The following is an 18,125-nucleotide window of genomic DNA, read 5'->3' on the forward strand; positions in this document are numbered from 1 at the left end:
TTTTTTGTTCCACAACTATTTTGGAATCTTGTTTATCAGTTTCTATCATTATAATGTCACATAGGCTGCAAACTTGGGCACCCAAAGATCTAGGTGGGCAAATTTGTTTCAGACTTTCAATGGTGGATTCAGTAATTGTTAAAAGGTGTTTCTTCATTAAGGAAAGAGTCCGGTAAAAATATTGTTAAAAGGTGTCATAGAAACTATAATAAATAAATAACTTCTTTTCCCCATGGGTGGTGTTTCTTCTGGGGATCAGTGACTGGTTAGGGTCACCCAAAATGAGTCCAGATTAAAATTGGTTCGAGTCAAAGCAGTCTCTTTTGTCCAGAAATCAACTATTTTGCGCATTGAATGAATCGATAAAGAAAAAATGAAAGCCAAATCACACCTCCCCTGCAAAACCTAAACCCCGGTTGCTAACTTTCTATGTTTCAGTCCTATTCATATAGGAATATTGGTTCAAGTTTGAGAAAAATGGCAACTTACCTAGGGTTTACTTGGTTTTGGTTTGCGACTATTTACGCAACCAACCATGAGTTTGACTTTAACGTCATGGGTTGAAGCCTCCTACAATCATGTATGATAGTTCAAAGCTCGTGGAAGAAATTATACAGGAAGGAAGAAACCTCCAAAGCTAGCTCCAAAAGAGAATTATCACATCGATAGCTCCAGAGATTCCCAAGGGAACTGAATCAAAGACAAGTTCCTCACTTTTTCTTCTTTTGAGGCCAAATATGAACCAAGGATCACACGACCTCATTCAACTTCATAAGTTTGATTTCATGCAGTTGAACACTGGGTGAAGGCCATGACAAGAATTGATTAAAAAATTCTACCACTCTTTTAAGTAATGGAAGATTATTATCTCTGATTGGCACCACAACAGCACATGCTGCTAGATCTTTCTAGACACTCCATGCAATGAAAGCACAATGGATCTTGTAATGATAGAAACTAAGCCATGCTACAGTACTAGATGAGGGGGTAAAACTAGTAGACATCTTTCTAGACACTCCATGCAATGAAAGCACAATGGATCTTGTAATGATAGAAACTAAGCCATGCTACAGTACTAGATGAGGTGGTAAAACTAGTAGACATGGCTGGCAGTTGATTACTACTCAAAAAGTACTCTTTTATAGCTTGAAACTAACTGTTTTAAACACTTTTGAGTAGTAGTTAATACCTTTTAACTTAATTGGCACATTAAGGAACCTAGCAAGGGTTACTAATCAACATTTGGCAAGTTTTGATGTTTTTGGTAGCTATTTGATCATTGAAACAAGCCAAGAATGAGGGGGAATTTTGTGAAGTCCATGGCAATGCAAGTTAAAGCTCAAATACATGAAGAATCCAAGCTTTGGAGCACTTCATAGCCCTTTGCCAAGCCAATCAAAGATGCAAGGAAGAAAACCAAAGGAAGAAATCCAACAATCAGCATTTTGGCATGGCTATGTGAAATTTCGCACACCATGCGAAACCACAAGAGGCAGCCAAAGAATTTCGCATGGTATGCGAAATCTTCTTGTGCACTGACTCTGTTAGATTTTTATCTTCAGATATTTTGTGTAATTTCCTAGTTTCTCCTTGTAACCAACTTAGATATTTTCTTTTATATCTTTTTTTATATTTTTTAGGTAACATCATATATAAGAGGAGAGACATAAGGAGGATATGGATGTTTTTCATAGAACACTTGTAAATTTTTGGTAGTAAGAAATATACAAAGCTTTTTGCTCTGCCTTACCTTCTCAAGGGATGAGTGGCTAGGTTTTCTTGGAGTGAGGGAAGCTAGGTGAAGGACCTGAATGCAAAGGTGGGAGTTTTCCTTACTTTAAATGAAAGTAGTTGTTAAACATTAATGGTTTTTATTTTAAGGTTTAGCTTTAAATCCCTGAAAAACACCTTGAATGGCCAATACTTGGTAAGCTTTTTAGATTCTATGGATGCTTATTGCTAGATCCATGGATGTCTATTAGTTATCATTTACGAGCCATTGGAAGGTGATTCAAGGTGAGGGTCTTTAGTGTTTGAAGCCATTAATGGGAAGCAATTACCATTTTTTCATGAATCCTTTGGATCAAATCTTAATTGCTAAATATAAAACCGGTTTCGAGAGATAACCACCATCCTTTATGTTATTATCCCCAACGCGAGGAGAAGATCCGAAATCTTCCTTTTTATCTAAGGAACCCGATCCTAGTGACCTAAAGCTCCAAGATACCTTTTCTTTGTAGTTAACTTCATTTATTGTTTTTGCTTAACTTAAAATCAATCTTTGCAACCACAATTCCATTTTCTTTAAAAGCTAATTTTTATAAGGAAAAACACCATTTTATTTCCTTCACTAAGTCAACTGTACGATGAAAACCCATCCCTGTGGACGATCCTAGAGCCACTATACTATGTTAGCTATGCTACCCTAGTGTGAGGTGATTTAGGTTTTATAAATTTTTTTGATAACACCCATCTGAGCCAGAATCAAATGGCACGACTGAACCAGGGACGAATCAAATGACGCCGCTACCAAGGATGGTGCCAAAGTACATTGACATGACTTTTGGTGAACACTTGTGATCTTCACCACAAGTTTGGTGATTTTTCTTTTACTAATTTTTTTTATTTTAGCTTATCTTTTATTTAGTTTTTAGTTAACCTTAAATTTTTCCTAGAATTGTATTTCTTTTGTTTTCTTTGTTTTTGTTTCAGTGATCTTTAGTTGTGCATGCCCTATTGGATAAGAGATATTGAGGGAATACTTGTGAAGATTGAAACTCCTCGAGAAACTGAGTTAGAAGTGTGCTTGAACATCATGGATGTTCCACCTGAAGACCAGAATAGCCAACATGGTTAAGAGGATAATTTCAACACATACCGATCCATGAGGAACCGCATACATCCACCTTGTATGAGTGCACCGTCAGGCATAATGCCTCCCACTGAGCAGCTAGTAATCTGACCTCACATTGTGCCACTCCTACCTACTTTCCATGGGATGGAGAGTGAGAATCCCTACTCGCATATTAAGGAATTCGAGGAGGTTTGTAATACATTCCAAGAAGGAGGAGCTTCAATTGACTTGATGAGGCTCAAGCTATTTCCTTTCACTTTGAAGGATAAGGCCAAGATTTGGCTTAATTCTTTAAGGCCAAGAAGTATCCAAACTTGGATTGATTTGTAAGCCGAGTTTCTTAAGAAGTTCTTCCCTACCCATAGGACCAATGGTTTGAAAAGGCAAAATTTGAACTTCTCAGTTAAAGAGAATGAGAAATTCTATGAGTGTTGGGAGAGCTACATGGAAGCTATTAACGTTTGTCCTCACCATGGCTTTGACACATGGCTCTTAGTGAGCTATTTTTACAATGGTATGTCTTCTTCAATGAAGCAACTCCTAGAAACTATGTGTGGAGGAGACTTCATGAGTAAGAATCCGGAGGAAGCCATGGACTTTTTGAGTTATGTGGCTGAAGTTTCAAGAGGATGGGATGAACCAAATGCTAGAGAGGTGGGAAGAATGAAGTCTCAACCTAATGCTAAGGGTGAGATGTATGTTTTGAATGAAGACATTGACATGAAAGCAAAGGTTGCAGCTATGGCAAGGAGATTGGAAGAGCTAGAAATGAAGAACATACAAAAAGTGCAAGCCATTTCTGAGACATCAATGAAAGCTATGCCTTGTTCCATTTGTCAATCTTATAAGCACCTAGTGGAGGAGTGTCCTACAATTCCAGCAGTGAGAGAGATGTTTGGTGATCAAGCAAATGTTATTGATCAATTCAAGCCTAATAACAATGCTTCATATGGCAACACCTACAATTCAAATTGGAGGAACCATTCAAATTTCTCTTGGAAACGAAAGCCACCTCAATACACACAACCTACTCAAGCACCTTAGCAATCCTCGAATCTTGAACAAGCTATTGTGAACCTTAGCAAGGTTGTGGGAGACTTTGTGGGAGATCAGAAGTCCATCAATGCTCAACTGAATCGGAGAATTGACAGTGTGGAGAGTACATTGAACAAAAGGATGGATGAGATGTAAAATGATCTGTCTCAAAAGATAGACAATGTCCAATACGTAATCTCAAGGCTTACCAACCTCAACACAGTGTAAGAGAAAGGAAAGTTTCCTTCTCAACCTCATCAAAATCCTAAGGGTATCCATGAAGTAGAGGCTCAAGAGGGAGAATCTTCAAAGGTGAGGGAAGTCAAAGTAGTTATCACCTTGAAGAGTGGTAAAGAGGTTGATCAACCCACATCCAAGCCAAAGCATAATGAAGAGAGTGTAGCAGAAAAAGAAAAGAGAGGAAAATAAAGGAATTAGAATAGAGAAAAATACAAAGAAAGATGACCATGAGTCTAGTGTGGATGAAGAGCCCGAGAGGATGGTGATCAAGGAAGATATGATGAAGAAACACATGCCTCCACCTTTCCCCTAAGCTTTGCATGACAAAAAAAGAACCAATAATACATCAGAAAATTTTGAAGTATTGAGGCAAGTGAAGGTCAATATCCCTTTGCTAGACATGATCAAACAAGTGTCGACATATGAAAAATTCTTGAAGGACTTGTGCACTGTAAAGAGAGGGTTGAATGTGAACAAGAAAGCTTTATTGACCGAGCAAGTGAGTTCCATCATACAGTGCAAGTCCTAGTGAAGTACAAAGATCCGGGTTGCCGTACCATCTCAGTGAGTATTGGAAGGACTTGTGTGGAGAAAGCTTTGTTGGACTTGGGAGCAAGTGTGAATTTGCTATCCTACTCTGTCTATAAGCAGTTGGGATTTGGAGAGTTGAAGCCAATATCCATCACTCTATCTCTAGCGGATAGATCAATGAAGATTCCAAGAGGGATGATCGAAGATGTCCTGGTTCAAGTTAACAAATTCTACTATCCAGTAGATTTTGTTGTTCTTGATATGGATCCGGTTGTCAAATGAACTAATTATGTTCCTATCATACTTGGAAGACCCTTCCTAGCTACATCAAATGCAATCATCAATTGTAGGAATGGAGTCATGCAACTCACATTTGTCAACATGACATTAGAGCTCAACATCTTCCATTTGTACAAGAAGCATATCCATCAGGAGGAAAAAGAAGGTCTAGAGGAAGTGTGAATGATTGACACTTTAGTGGAAGAGCATTGTGATCGAGAATGCAAAAAGATTTAGTTGAGAATTTTGGGGATCTTGATGAAAGGTTACTTGAACCCTCAGATTTGCTTGCTACCCTACTCCATTGGAAGAGAAGAGAAGAAATTCTACCCTTATTCAATGAGGAGGAGACGCAAAGAGCTGCAAAGGAGAAACCCCCAAAACTTATTCTTAAGCCACTACCCACAGAGTTGAAGTATGTATACTTGGAAGAAGACAAGAAGTGCCCTATTGTTATATCTTCAACTCTTACCATTCATCAGGAGGATTGTCTACTTGAAGTCCTTAGAAGATGTAAGAAGACAATAAGGTGGCTAATTTCTTATTTGAAAGGGATCAGCCCTTTAGTCTGCACCCATCATATTTACATGGAGGATGAAGCTAAGCTAATTCATCAACCTCAGAGAAGGTTGAACCCTCACATGCAAGAGGTGGTTCGAGCTGAAGTTCTGAAGCTACTTCAGACCAGTATTATTTACCCCATATCAAATAGCCCATGGGTGAGTCCTACTCAAGTTGCGCCAAAGAAGTCTGGGATCATGGTGGTGCAAAATGATAAGGGAGAAGATGTCTCTACACGCCTCACTACAGGTTGGAGGGTGTGTATCAATTACAGGAGGTTGAATGCAGTGATAAGAAAGGACCATTTCTCATTGCCCTTTATTGATCAGGTGCTTGAGAGGGTCTCTGGGCTTTTTTTTTTATTGTTTCTTGGATGGCTACTCCGGGTACTTTCAGATAGAAATTGATGTTGAAAACCAAGATAAGACCATTTTCACATGCCCATTTGGAACCTATGCATAAAGGAGAATGCCTTTCGGCTTATGCAATGCACCCGCAACTTTCCAAAGATGCATGTTAAGCATTTTCAGTGATATGGTGGAGCGTATTATGGAAGTCTTTATGGATGATATCACCATTTATGGAAGTGCATTTGATGAATGCTTGGTCAACTTAGAAGCTGTTCTGAACCGATACATTGAGAAAGACTTAGTGCTTAACTGGGAGAAGTGCCATTTCATGGTACACCAAGGGATTGTCCTTGGGCACATTATCTCCAAGCAAGGCATTGAAGTTGACAAAGCAAAGGTTGAACTCATTGTTAAGTTGCCATCCTCAACAAATGTCAAAGGAGTAAGGCAATTCTTTGGCCATGTCGGGTTCTATAGGAGGTTTATCAAGGATTTCTCTAAGCTTGCAAGGCCTCTTTGTGAAATATTGGTGAATGATGTTAAATTCATATGGGATGATGGATTTGAAAGGAGTTTTGAAGAATTGAAGCTATTTTTGACAACCGTACCAATAGTGAGGGCTCCCAACTGGCAACTGCCCTTTGAAGTAATGTGTGATGTCAATGATTTTGCTATAGGATTTTTTCTTGGGCAAAGAGAAAATGGAAAACCTTATGTGATCTACTATGCGAGGAAGGCATTGAATGAGGCACAAAGAAACTACACAACCACCGAGAAAGAATTGTTAGCTGTAGTTTTTGCCTTGGATAAGTTTCGCGCTTACTTGGTGGGGTCCTTCATCATGGTTTTTACTGATCACTTTGCTTTGAAGTATCTGTTGACTAAGCAAGATGCTAAAGCAAGGCTGATTAGATGGATTCTCTTACTTCAAGAGTTCAATCTCCATATCAAAGATAAGAAAGGAGTGGAGAATGTGGTAGCAGACCACATTTCAAGGCTAGCTATCGCACATAATTCCCATGCTTTGCCCATTAATGACGATTTTCTAGAGGGGTCTCTCATGTTGGTGGAAGTTGTCCCTTGGTACGCTCACATTGCTAACTACCTGGTCACGGGAAAAGTTCCAAGTGAGTGGAAAGCACAAGATAAGAAGCACTTCTTTGCAAAAATTCATGCCTACTATTGGGAAGAGCCATTTCTATTCAAGTATTGTATGGATCAGATAATAAGGAAGTGCGTTCCTGAAGAAGAGCAACAGGGGATCCTTAGTCATTACCATGAAAATGCATGTGGAGGCCACTTTGCTTATCAAAAGACAGCCATGAGGGTGTTGCAATCGGGTTTCTGTTGGCCATCACTTTTCAAAGATGCCCACACCATGTGCAAGAGTTGTGATCGATGCCAGAGGCTTGGGAAGTTGACACGCAGGAACATGATGCCTTTGAACCCCACTTTAATAGTTGATATTTTTTATGTTTGGGGCACTAACTTCATGGGACCTTTCCCTATGTCTTTTGGCTACTCTTACATCTTGGTAGGAGTAGATTATGTTTCTAAGTGGGTTGAGGCAGTCCCATGCAAACACAATGACCATAGAGTGGTTCTCAAGTTTCTTAAAGAGAATATCTTCTCAAGATTTGGGGTGCCCAAAGCCATAATTAGTGATGGGGGTACTCATTTTTGCAACAAGCCTTTTGAAACTCTCCTAGCCAAGTATGGGGTGAAGCATAAGGTAGCTACACCTTACCACCCTCAAACTCATGGACAAGTTGAGTTAGCAAACAGGGAGATTAAAAACATATTGATGAAGGTGGTGAACACAAACAGAAAAGATTGGTCAGTCAAGCTTCTTAATTCACTATGGGCATATAGAACAACTTACAAGACCATTCTCGGGATGTCTCCTTATCGCCTAGTTTATGGCAAAGCATGCCATCTCCCTGTGGAATTGGAATACAAAGCTTGGTGGGCAATCAAGAAGCTCAACATGGATTTGAGCAGAGCTGGGTTGAAGAGGTTCTTAGACCTTAATGAGATGGAGAAATTGAGAAATGATGCCTACATCAATTCAAAAATTGCAAAAGAAAAATTGAAGAGGTGGCATGATCAGTTGATTTCCCGCAAGGATTTTCAAAATGGACAAAGAGTCTTACTTTATGACTCTAAACTCCACATCTTTCCGGGCAAGCTGAAATCAAGGTGGATAGGTCATTTTACCATTCACCAAGTGCATTCAAATGGAGTAGTGGAACTACTCAACTCCAACAATATCGAGAACTTCAAAGTGAATGGCCACCGTCTCAAGCCCTTTGTGGAGTCTTTTTCTCACAACAAGGAGAAATTCATCCTCCTTGATCCACATCAAGCTTAACAAGACCAATTTTCTTGATGGACTTAGTCTTTCTAAAGACTATCGAGTCCATAACTTTTTGTTTTATTTTTTATTTGAGATTTTTTCGGTATTGTTACTTGTTTTGTTTTTTATTTTTCGTTTTAATTTTATTTGGTTTGATTTAACTTAGGTTTTTGATGATCAATTACAGGGGGGATTTCAAATAGAGGAAAAACCAAGATAATTCGCACACCCTACGAAAATTTCGCAAGGCATGCGAAATTTATGGCTTATTTTGCATGGGGTGAAAATTTTCGTACATCTTACGAACCAATTTCGAACACTTTGCGAAAATAAACCAACCCTGCGAAATCATTTCGATTACTCTACGAAATTTTCGTAGAGCATGCGAAAAATTTAGCACACCAAACACCATTTCGCATACTATGCAAAAACCTAAGGGGTCTGCGAAACCATTTCGCACCTCCAAATCCATTTCGCACATTGTGCGAAAACCAAGAGGCGCTGTGCGAAAATGAAAAGTCGCCCTGTCATCCCTTTTTAAACCCCTCGAGCCCTAAAATCTCCATTTCGCAAGCACCCCTGTCCTTGCGAATCCCTCATTTTCCTCTACTACCTTGCAACCTCGTCCCTTTCCATTTGATATTGTGCCCCGCGCACATCTCATTTCAGAGACTCGCACTCCGCGCCCCCTCAAAGCATGGACTCGAGACCCACCTTCCATTTCCGACGTGGCACGGACCCAAGGAGCCCTTTCTGCCCCTTCACTAAGACACACACCAAGGCAGAAAGCCTCCTTTGCTCAAGTGCCTAGTGATTCTCCATCTTAGGCCTCAGAGGCCTCGGAGGCCCCGTGGATTCCACCTTCCGAGGGTAGAGCAGCCATTGGTCCTTCCTCTTCTACTCCTTAGCGTAGATACGAGACGAGGAGACCACCTACTACACAAGGGGCGACTACTTCGAGCCTTGAGAATTCAGTACGATGCCTTCCTGCCAAGAGGGTCAAGACTTCAGGTCCAAGTGAGTCATCCAGAGCTTCATAGCCTAAGCCTCCTGTAGATTCCAAGGTTCCTACTGACATATCACCGGAGTCTATTATCAGAAGCCCGATGCTCATAGCACCGCCCATTGAGGGCAACTCAGATTATAGAGCGAGATCTTTCCACTTGGAGCTATATTTTGATCAGGAGGCCATACGACAGCAGCCTGAGCTCCGAGACTCTTATGGCTTACTGCAGAGGTACCATCTTGAGGAACTTATGACTCCTCGTGAGTTTTTTTATCCCAGAGTAGCACTAAACTTTTACCAGTCCATGACTACTCGTGGCGTCCCGAGTCCTACCACGATTCACTTCACCATTGATAGACGTCATGGTATCCTCAAGGCCAGACATATTACAGAGGCTCTACAAATTCCTTTCGAGCTAGAGGATCCATCTGTTTTTCGCTAATGGTCCCCAGTATCTCAGAGGGACATGGTCCGTATTTTATCTAGGGGAACATCTACAGATTCGATCTTTCTACGGAAGGAGCTTCGACCTGGGATGCTCCTCTTAGATGTGGTGCTATGCTCCAACCTCTTTCCCTTACAACATTCGGTACATAGGTGATGAGCTATTTTGGACGCTTTATTCCGTATATCAGAGGGCTTCTACTTTGGCCCGCACCACTTGATCATGGTCTCCCTCATCCACTTTGAGGAGAAGGTTCATAGGAAGAAGCTTCAGAGGGTGGACACCATTCCATTACTATTCCTGAGGTTACTTTGCCAGGTCTTGGAGTACATGGGCTTTCCTACTGAGCCTCGGCTCGAGCTTTGCCGCCTTTGTCGAGAGTGATCCACTCTCGACAAATGGAATTAGTTGGCGGGCTATTCTGCACCTCCAGGAGCCCCTCCCATGGTAGCACCTCCAATGTCCCCACAGGCAAAGTAGGGCGAGCTCCCGGCAAAGACTGTACCACCAATGCCCACACTTGAGGCTATTTCTGCTGCTCTGCCTATGACTCCTACTGTTCCACCAGTTGGTCCTTTTACATCCGAGCCTTCCATCACCATCTCGGCTTCGGAGTTTCGCGCCCTTGTGCATACCTTTCAGACACTCACCACCACACATACTCCTCTCTTCTAGCAAATGGTTGAGATGTGTGCCCATCAGGACCGGAAGACTACTATACTCTGCCAAATTCAGCAGCACCTAAGACTTTTGCCTCAACCTCAACCTAACCATCCCATATCATCAGAGCCTCTAGCTCCAACTGAGGATACTATTCCACCTGAGAACACTACCACAGTAGAGGTCCGGTTTCCACCACCTTAAGAGGCCACCACAGCTACATCAGAGGATGTGTCATCTCCACTTGAGGCTCCCACTACTTGATCATAGGACATATCTTTATCTTATTGTATTTACATATTATATTACTAGAGATTTGTCCTTGTTTTGATACTTTATATTCTGGGATTGGATGTATTGCCTGATGATATCTCAATTGTACTTTCTCATATTAATATATAGACATCAATTTTTTTTAGTATACTTAGCATTTTTCTATTTCCTCTACTCATTACTCTTTTGTTTTTTTTTACTCATGTGGTTTCTCTTATACAACTCAGACTCCATTTCACTCAGGAGGTACCACTTCCTCCCTTTATTTTCAATTGCTCTTGAAATATTGAGTGCAATGTTGATCTTGGTTGGGGGGAGAGTTGAGGAAGGAAGTTTTGTTAATAATGCTAGGTTAATTTGTTAATTTAGTTACTTTCTGCTTAATTTTAAAAGTTTTCACTCTACTTTCCATGGTTATTAAGGAAAAATTCTCAAAATGAAATGGGAGAAATCGAATTCTTGCATTTTTACTTGAATCTTAGAATTTGTATCATGCTTATTAAAGTTGATGAATTATTGAAACTCCTATTGAATTCAACCTTATTTTTTCCACTTTAATCTTACCACACACGGTGCACATTAGGTTCCAGTTATAAGATAAAAAACTATCTCACCCCCTAAACTTAGAAAAATTTACACTTGGTACCTTTGACATCGTTTTAATAGTGTTGGGACACCTTATAAAAGGCCAATGAGCCTTTAAAAAAAAAAAAAAAAAAAAAAAGAGAAAGAACAAAGTATTGCACTTGCCTTGAAACCTGAGCAAGATCCGAGGGGTATACAGTGAAAGTCTTTAAAACCTGGTGCCCTAAGCCTTGATTGGTTGGGAGTCACCGACCTCAATGCTCGTTATAAGGGTGAATAGGTGGAGTTTAACATATTGTAGGTGCTTGGGTATTGAATTTCAATCTCAAAAGTCCGGGAAAAAATCTAAGGAGTTAGTGGTCAAAAGATCCTTAAAGCTTGATGCCCTAAACCTTGATTGGTTGAGAGTCATTGATGGATCCCCGCTACATGGACATTTTAGAAAACAATACCTTTAGCATTGCACGCCTACAATGAAAAAAAAATGTGAAATAAAAGAGGTGCGTTCTTAGCCTATTGGAGGTTGGTCAGTTTGCTAAAGTTTGAGAAATCTAGGTTGGGGGGAGAGAATAGTCCGACATACTATAATAAAAAACTAATAACCTTAACACTTAGATTTTTGTGGAAGAGTAAGGATTGGACCTTTAGGGGTGGAAATTCTTTTGATGCTTAAATTTGCATAATGCCTACTCTTTATAAATTATGATTAGGCAAGAGATTTGATGACTCTTGTTCAAAGTTGGGTTTTTCCTCTTTGATGTTCCATGAGAGAGTATAATCCTCATCATGCCACTTGAAATCTTTTTGGAGTGATTAACATGATTTTGTAAATTATTTTACTGTCTATTTTTCTTTATCTCTCTTTTATTGCTAATGGACTAGCAATATGTCAGTTGGGGGGAGTGATTACTACTCAAAAAGTACTCTTTTATAGCTTGAAACTAACTGTTTTAAACACTTTTGAGTAGGTGTTAATACATTTTAACTCAATTGGCACATTAAGGAACCTAACAAGGGTTACTAATAAGTTTTTGGCAAGTTTTGGTGTTTTTGGTAGCTATTTGATCATTGAAACAAGCCAAGAATGAGGGAGAATTTTGTGAAGTCCATAGCAATGCAAGTTAAAGCTCAAATACATGAAGAATCCAAGCTTTGAAGCACTTCATAGCCCTTTGCGAAGCCAATCAGAGATGCAAGGAAGAAAACCAGAGGAAAAAATCCAACAACCAGCATTTTCGCATGGCTGTGCGAAATTTTGCACACCATGCGAAACCACAAGAAGTAGCCAAAGAATTTTGCACACCATGCGAAATTTCGCATGGTATACGAAATCTTCCTATGCACCAACTCCGTTATATTTTTATCTTCAGATATTTTGTGTAATTTCCTAGTTTCTCCTTGTAACCAACCTAGATATTTTCTTTTATATCTTTTTTTTATATTTTTTAGGTAACATCATATATAGGGGGAGAGACATAAGGAGGATATGGATGTTTTTCATAAAACACTTTTAATTTTCTGGTAGTAAGAAATATACAAAGTTTTTTGCTCTGCCTTACCTTCTCATTTTGTTTTCACCTATCTTTCTAGCCAAACAACCTCTGAGAATGATTTCTCAGGGGATGAGTAGTTAGGTTTTACGTTTCTTGGAGTGAGAGAAGCTAGGTGAAAGACCCAAATGCTAAGGTGGGAGTTGTCCTTGCTTTAAATGAAAGTAGTTGTTAAATATTAATGGTTTTTATTTTAAGGTTTAGCTTTAAATCCCTTAAAAACACCTTGAATGGCCAATACTTGGTAAGCTTTTCGGATTCTATGGATGCTTATTGCTAGATCCATGGATGTCATTAGTTATCATTTATGAGCCATTGGAAGGTGGTTCAAGATGAGAGTCTTTAGTGTTTGAAGCCATTAATGGGAAACAATTACCATTTTTTCATGAATCCTTTGGATAAAATCTTAATTGCTAAATATAAAACTGGTTCGGGAGATAACCATCCTTTATGTTATTATGCCCAATGCAAGGAGAAGATTTCGAATCTTCTCATTTGTCTAAGGAACCCGATCCTAGTGACCTAAAGCTCCTAGAGACCTTTTCTTTGTAGTTAACTTCATTTATTGTTTTTGCTTAACTTAAAATCAATCTTTGCAACCACAATTCCATTTTCTTTAAAAGCTAATTTTTATAAGGAAAAGCACCATTTTATTTCCTTCACTAAGTCAACTGTATGATGAAAACCCATCCCTGTGGACGATCTTAGAGCCACTATACTATGTTATCTATGCTATCCTAGTGTGAGGTGATTTAGGTTTTATAAATTTTGTTGATAACACCCGTCTGAGCCAGAATCAAATGGAACCACTGAACCAGGGACAAATCAACAGCCTATATGGGAGGGACACAAGTTTAATTGATTTGCATTTCAGCGTTATAGATAAGTATGTTTTGGAAGATTTGTTCTGGAAATACTGCACCAAGTACGATTCTTTTTCTCTTGAGTGAGTCCATTTGCATGCCAATTAACGAGTTGAAAAGTAGGAGCACCTACCTCGTGCTCATGGAACCGAATGTCAGTGAAGTGGGGCTCCTTTTAGCCTCTTGTGTTTCTGTTCCAACCAAGGCGGCGTAGGGAAAAACAACAATATGTCTGTGCTAAATATCAACGCATGATAGATGTTTTTTTTTTTTTTTTTGGTATGTCAAGGCTAACGAATGAAATGCATTAGCTTGTTTTGTGACTATAACTGCAAATGTCCAAATTGGAGTATCTCCATTTCTCACTTCGGATGGTTAACTTTATAAACAAGATATAGGAAACATGTGAACATCTTGAGGAACAATTCAAATTATTCATTAGAAGTCCTGGGTTAAGTTCCAAGATTTAAATCAGACCCTTCTAGCAGCTTCAAGGGTACTTAGCAACCTATAACATATTAATGAAGATTTAGGATTTAGACTCCGGAATACAAATAAATATGTATCTCATGCTTTGACTAGCTTCCCTACATATGCATAAAATGGAGATGACCCAAAAAAAATAGCAGAATCTAGCTTCCCTACATATGCACAAAATGGAGATGACCCAAAAAATAGCATAATCGCCTTAGTTTCTGTGGTTAAGGTGATTCTCCGCTTAATATCCACATTGACTCATTATGCAAAATCAACTGAGCTAATTTTATTTATTTATTTAATGTCAAATAGGAACTCCTAATTAACTGATTACTGTCGAAAAGTGCTATTTTGTAGACCTAATTATAAGGGTTTTAAGCACCTTTGAGTAGTAATCATATTCATTTAACCTAATTAATTCATTAAGCTCCTTAGTAATTAGTTCTAACCATTTTTAGTGGCAAGTTTACATGTTTTTCATCAGCTTATGAACCAATTCAAGCATGCCAATTGATGGAGGAGCTACTTGGGCGAGTTAAGCAAGGATTTTGGACGTTTACAGGCTTGAATTTCAAGTGGAAACACGAGCACAAGCAATGGGAACACCATTTCGCAAGGGGAGGCAATTCACCTTGCCAAATGACCAATTTCGCAAGGGGATTTTCCTCATGGTGCAAAATTTGGTCATTTCGCACCATGAAGAAACCACCTTGCAAAATTTCGCAAGGTGGATTTAGGCACCTTGCGAAATGCCAAATTTCACAAGGTGGCTTTTCACCTTGCGAAATTTGGACCTTTCATCTTCCCCCCTTGCGAAATGCCTTTGAAATCCCCTGTTTTGAGACGCTGTTGATGATATTCCACTGCCGGTTCTCCAAGATATTTTGCTTGACTTTTAGCTTTATAAATACCTATTTTACCCTTGTAATCAACCAATGAAAAGGTTGCTTTTGTAATAGCTCTTGTAATTTAGCTTTTTATTGTCTTTAAATAGAGGTGAAGAGCCTCAGACACGATCATCTTGTAACCTGTAACTTTATAAGTTATAAGAGCACTTTTGTTCATACGCTTCTTTTCTCTTTTCTTTCTCATTTTCTTAGTAGCCAAACATCCTTGGAGGATGAAATCCCCAAGGATGAGAGGCTAAAACCTTTTAGTTTCTTGAAGTAATGGATGCCATGTGAAGCTCCCGTGTCAGGATGGAGATTTCCAAGCCATAAATGTAAGTAGCTGAGCGTCATAAATGTTTTCATTCAAAGTAAAGCTTTTAATCCCTCTGACTTGCTTTGAATGGCCAATACTTGATAACCTTTTGGTCTCAATGGATTCTTATTGTTAGATCCACTGACGTTCATTAGTTATCTCCTACGAGCCATTGTATTGCAAGTCGAGGAGATGACCTATACCAATAAAAGAGCATTTATGAGGTTCAACTACCCTTTTTGTAAGTTTTCAAGGACTAAAACTCAGTTGTTAAACTCATACCGGTTCGAGAAGTAAGCATCACCTTAGTTGCTTCCCCAACTCGAGGTGAAAAGTCCCAAAATCTCCATTTTTACACAGTGAGTTAAGCATGGCTATCCAAAGCTTTAAGAAACTTCTTTTTCCATCTTTTAACCTATTTTCATGTTAGTTTAGTTTACAACACCTTCATCTTTTTATGTTTTCATCTTAACCTAATTTTTATTAAGAAAAGTTCACTCCATCCTCCGAACTTCACCAGTTAAAGTAAAAACCCTTCCCAGTGTTCGATCCTAGAGCCACTATGCTATAGTAGCTTTGCTACTTTAGTGTAAGGACCTTAGGTATAAATTTTGTTGATACCCTTACATGCCAAGCTACCAAGAGTCGGGTTATCATTAACCTAACCATTGGCCTGTGTAAATTGATTTCACATGCACAATGTTGTAGTAGAAGTCCATATTTTGAATTTTATTTTTGTAAAGGTAAGGAAAATGAAGCATTGTGTAATTATAAAAATAACTTCATTGGAATTCACAAGGTTCACCCAAAATGGAGCTACATCTGTATTCTATCCTACAGTAGACTATATAGATTGTACAATAGTAAATTGCAAATACAATTAATAAGTCTTGTGCTTCCTTACTAATAATCCTTTGACATGAACATTGCAGCACTAAGGTCCTCTTGGGAAGACACCTTGCACCCATGAGAGCACTAAGAGGAAGCAAGGCAGAGTCATGGGTGCAATGTCATGACTTGTTGTTGCACCAAGAGAGGCTTGGTGATGCCATGGTGTTGCAGTAGCAAGAATGTTGCCTTGGCAGGGACACGATCTAGGGATAGATGCCAAGAAAGGCTTAGCACTCACATGAGTTGCACAAAGATGAATGTAATAGAGCATCAGAGAGACGTCTTGGCAAGTAAATGAATGGATCCAAGAGACAACAACATGAGGAGTTTCAAATGGATAAGGAATGACTCAAAGACATTTGAAAGCTACAAGTTGGATTCTAATTACGATTGCAATTTGAGTTTGAGTAGGAGTTTAGATTTTGATTGTAATTGTAGTATGAGTTGGACTAGGATTGCTTATCCTTAGTCAATATAGGAGCGGTTCGTGTCACCCTATGAAAAGAGTTTGAGTAGGGACTAGGATTGCTTACTCCTAGTCAAATATGGAGTAGGTGGTGCCACACCTATAAAAAAAAGGGACAACATGAGAGAGAGAGAGAGAGAGAAAGAGAGAGTGAATTCACTAAAGATATTGTGGGAGTTTTGCTTTGTTACGTCTTGTATTATTACTTAGAATAGGAATAAAATACAAGTTGGGGCTAGAGCCCCATAATTAATCTCGTGTGCCTTTGTGGTTATTCTTTATTTGTCATCTCGTGTGGATTGGATTAGGTTGACTTAGAGGGCTTCTAAGCACCACCTTTGTGGGTTATTATTTATTTTCCATCTCTTGTGGATTAGATTAGGTTGACTTAGAGGGCTTCTGAGCACCACCTTTGTGGGTTATTATTTATTTTCCATCTATTGTGGATTAGATTAGGTTGACTTAGAGGGCTTTTAAGCACCACATTTGTGGGTTATTCTTTATTTTCCATATCGTGTGGGTTGGATTAGGTTGACAAGGAGAAAAATTATGTGGGAAATTTGTGTTGGGACACTTACCATAACCAAGTAAAATCTACCAAGTCCTTTGTAATATCTTCAACAAATATTTTAGACTAGTTCTTTCAGTTAGTGTAAAGGAGGAAGAAGTGGTATTGATTCTAGAAATAGGGTGTGTGTATTTGAACTACAATCCTTATGATCCTTAGGTCTCTAAACCTTCGTGATGGGCTCCCTGACATTTCATAGGTTGTGCTACACATGCGTTTGAAATTTAGAGTGCGTTTGACAGTGATTCCGGGAAGTGTTTTTGGCCTTTCTTACACTTGAAAATTTTTATTTTTCAAGTATTAGAAATGCTACAAACACTTTTGAAAATTACTGTCAAACACACTCTTAGGAGCGCACATATATAGTAGAAAACTAGAAATTGTGGTTTTTTTAGGATTTACTGTAATGTCATTAGGAGGGTAGTAAGTTGAAATTGAGTATGAACAAATATTTCTTTCTTTGGGATGTTCTTCTAGTAGGTGCTGATGAAACTGTTCTTTCTACTGCCAATGTCACATATCAGCCAGAAATTGAAAATTTCAGTCAAGGTGTCCTCTGTTTTAGTGGTGAGGAAAGCTAGAAATTTTAAGGTGAAGTTTTGTTAAAAACCTTAAGTAGCTGGGATATCAGGCCTGTTTTGCTTGAAAAAAAAAGTTGCAAGATAACTCATATGCCAAACAGGTTCTGATATTGTGAATCTATCGGCAGACATCAGTAATCTCATCTTCTGAGATGGATGTTGGGGGTGCATGTGGTGGTGGAGGGGCAAGGTTTCATTTGGTTTATTTTGTTGATGGATATTGTCTAGCCACCTGCGCCAAGTTTGAGGGGTGGTGGGTTGTGATGACCCTACAATTACTATTAATTTCTTCATCTTTTACCGATTAAAGTGTCCGAACAGTCGAAGTTACCCTTATGCATGTCAACTTGA

The sequence above is a fragment of the Vitis vinifera genome, chromosome 5, assembly GCF_030704535.1.
Source record: "Vitis vinifera cultivar Pinot Noir 40024 chromosome 5, ASM3070453v1".
Lineage (NCBI taxonomy): Eukaryota > Viridiplantae > Streptophyta > Magnoliopsida > Vitales > Vitaceae > Vitis > Vitis vinifera.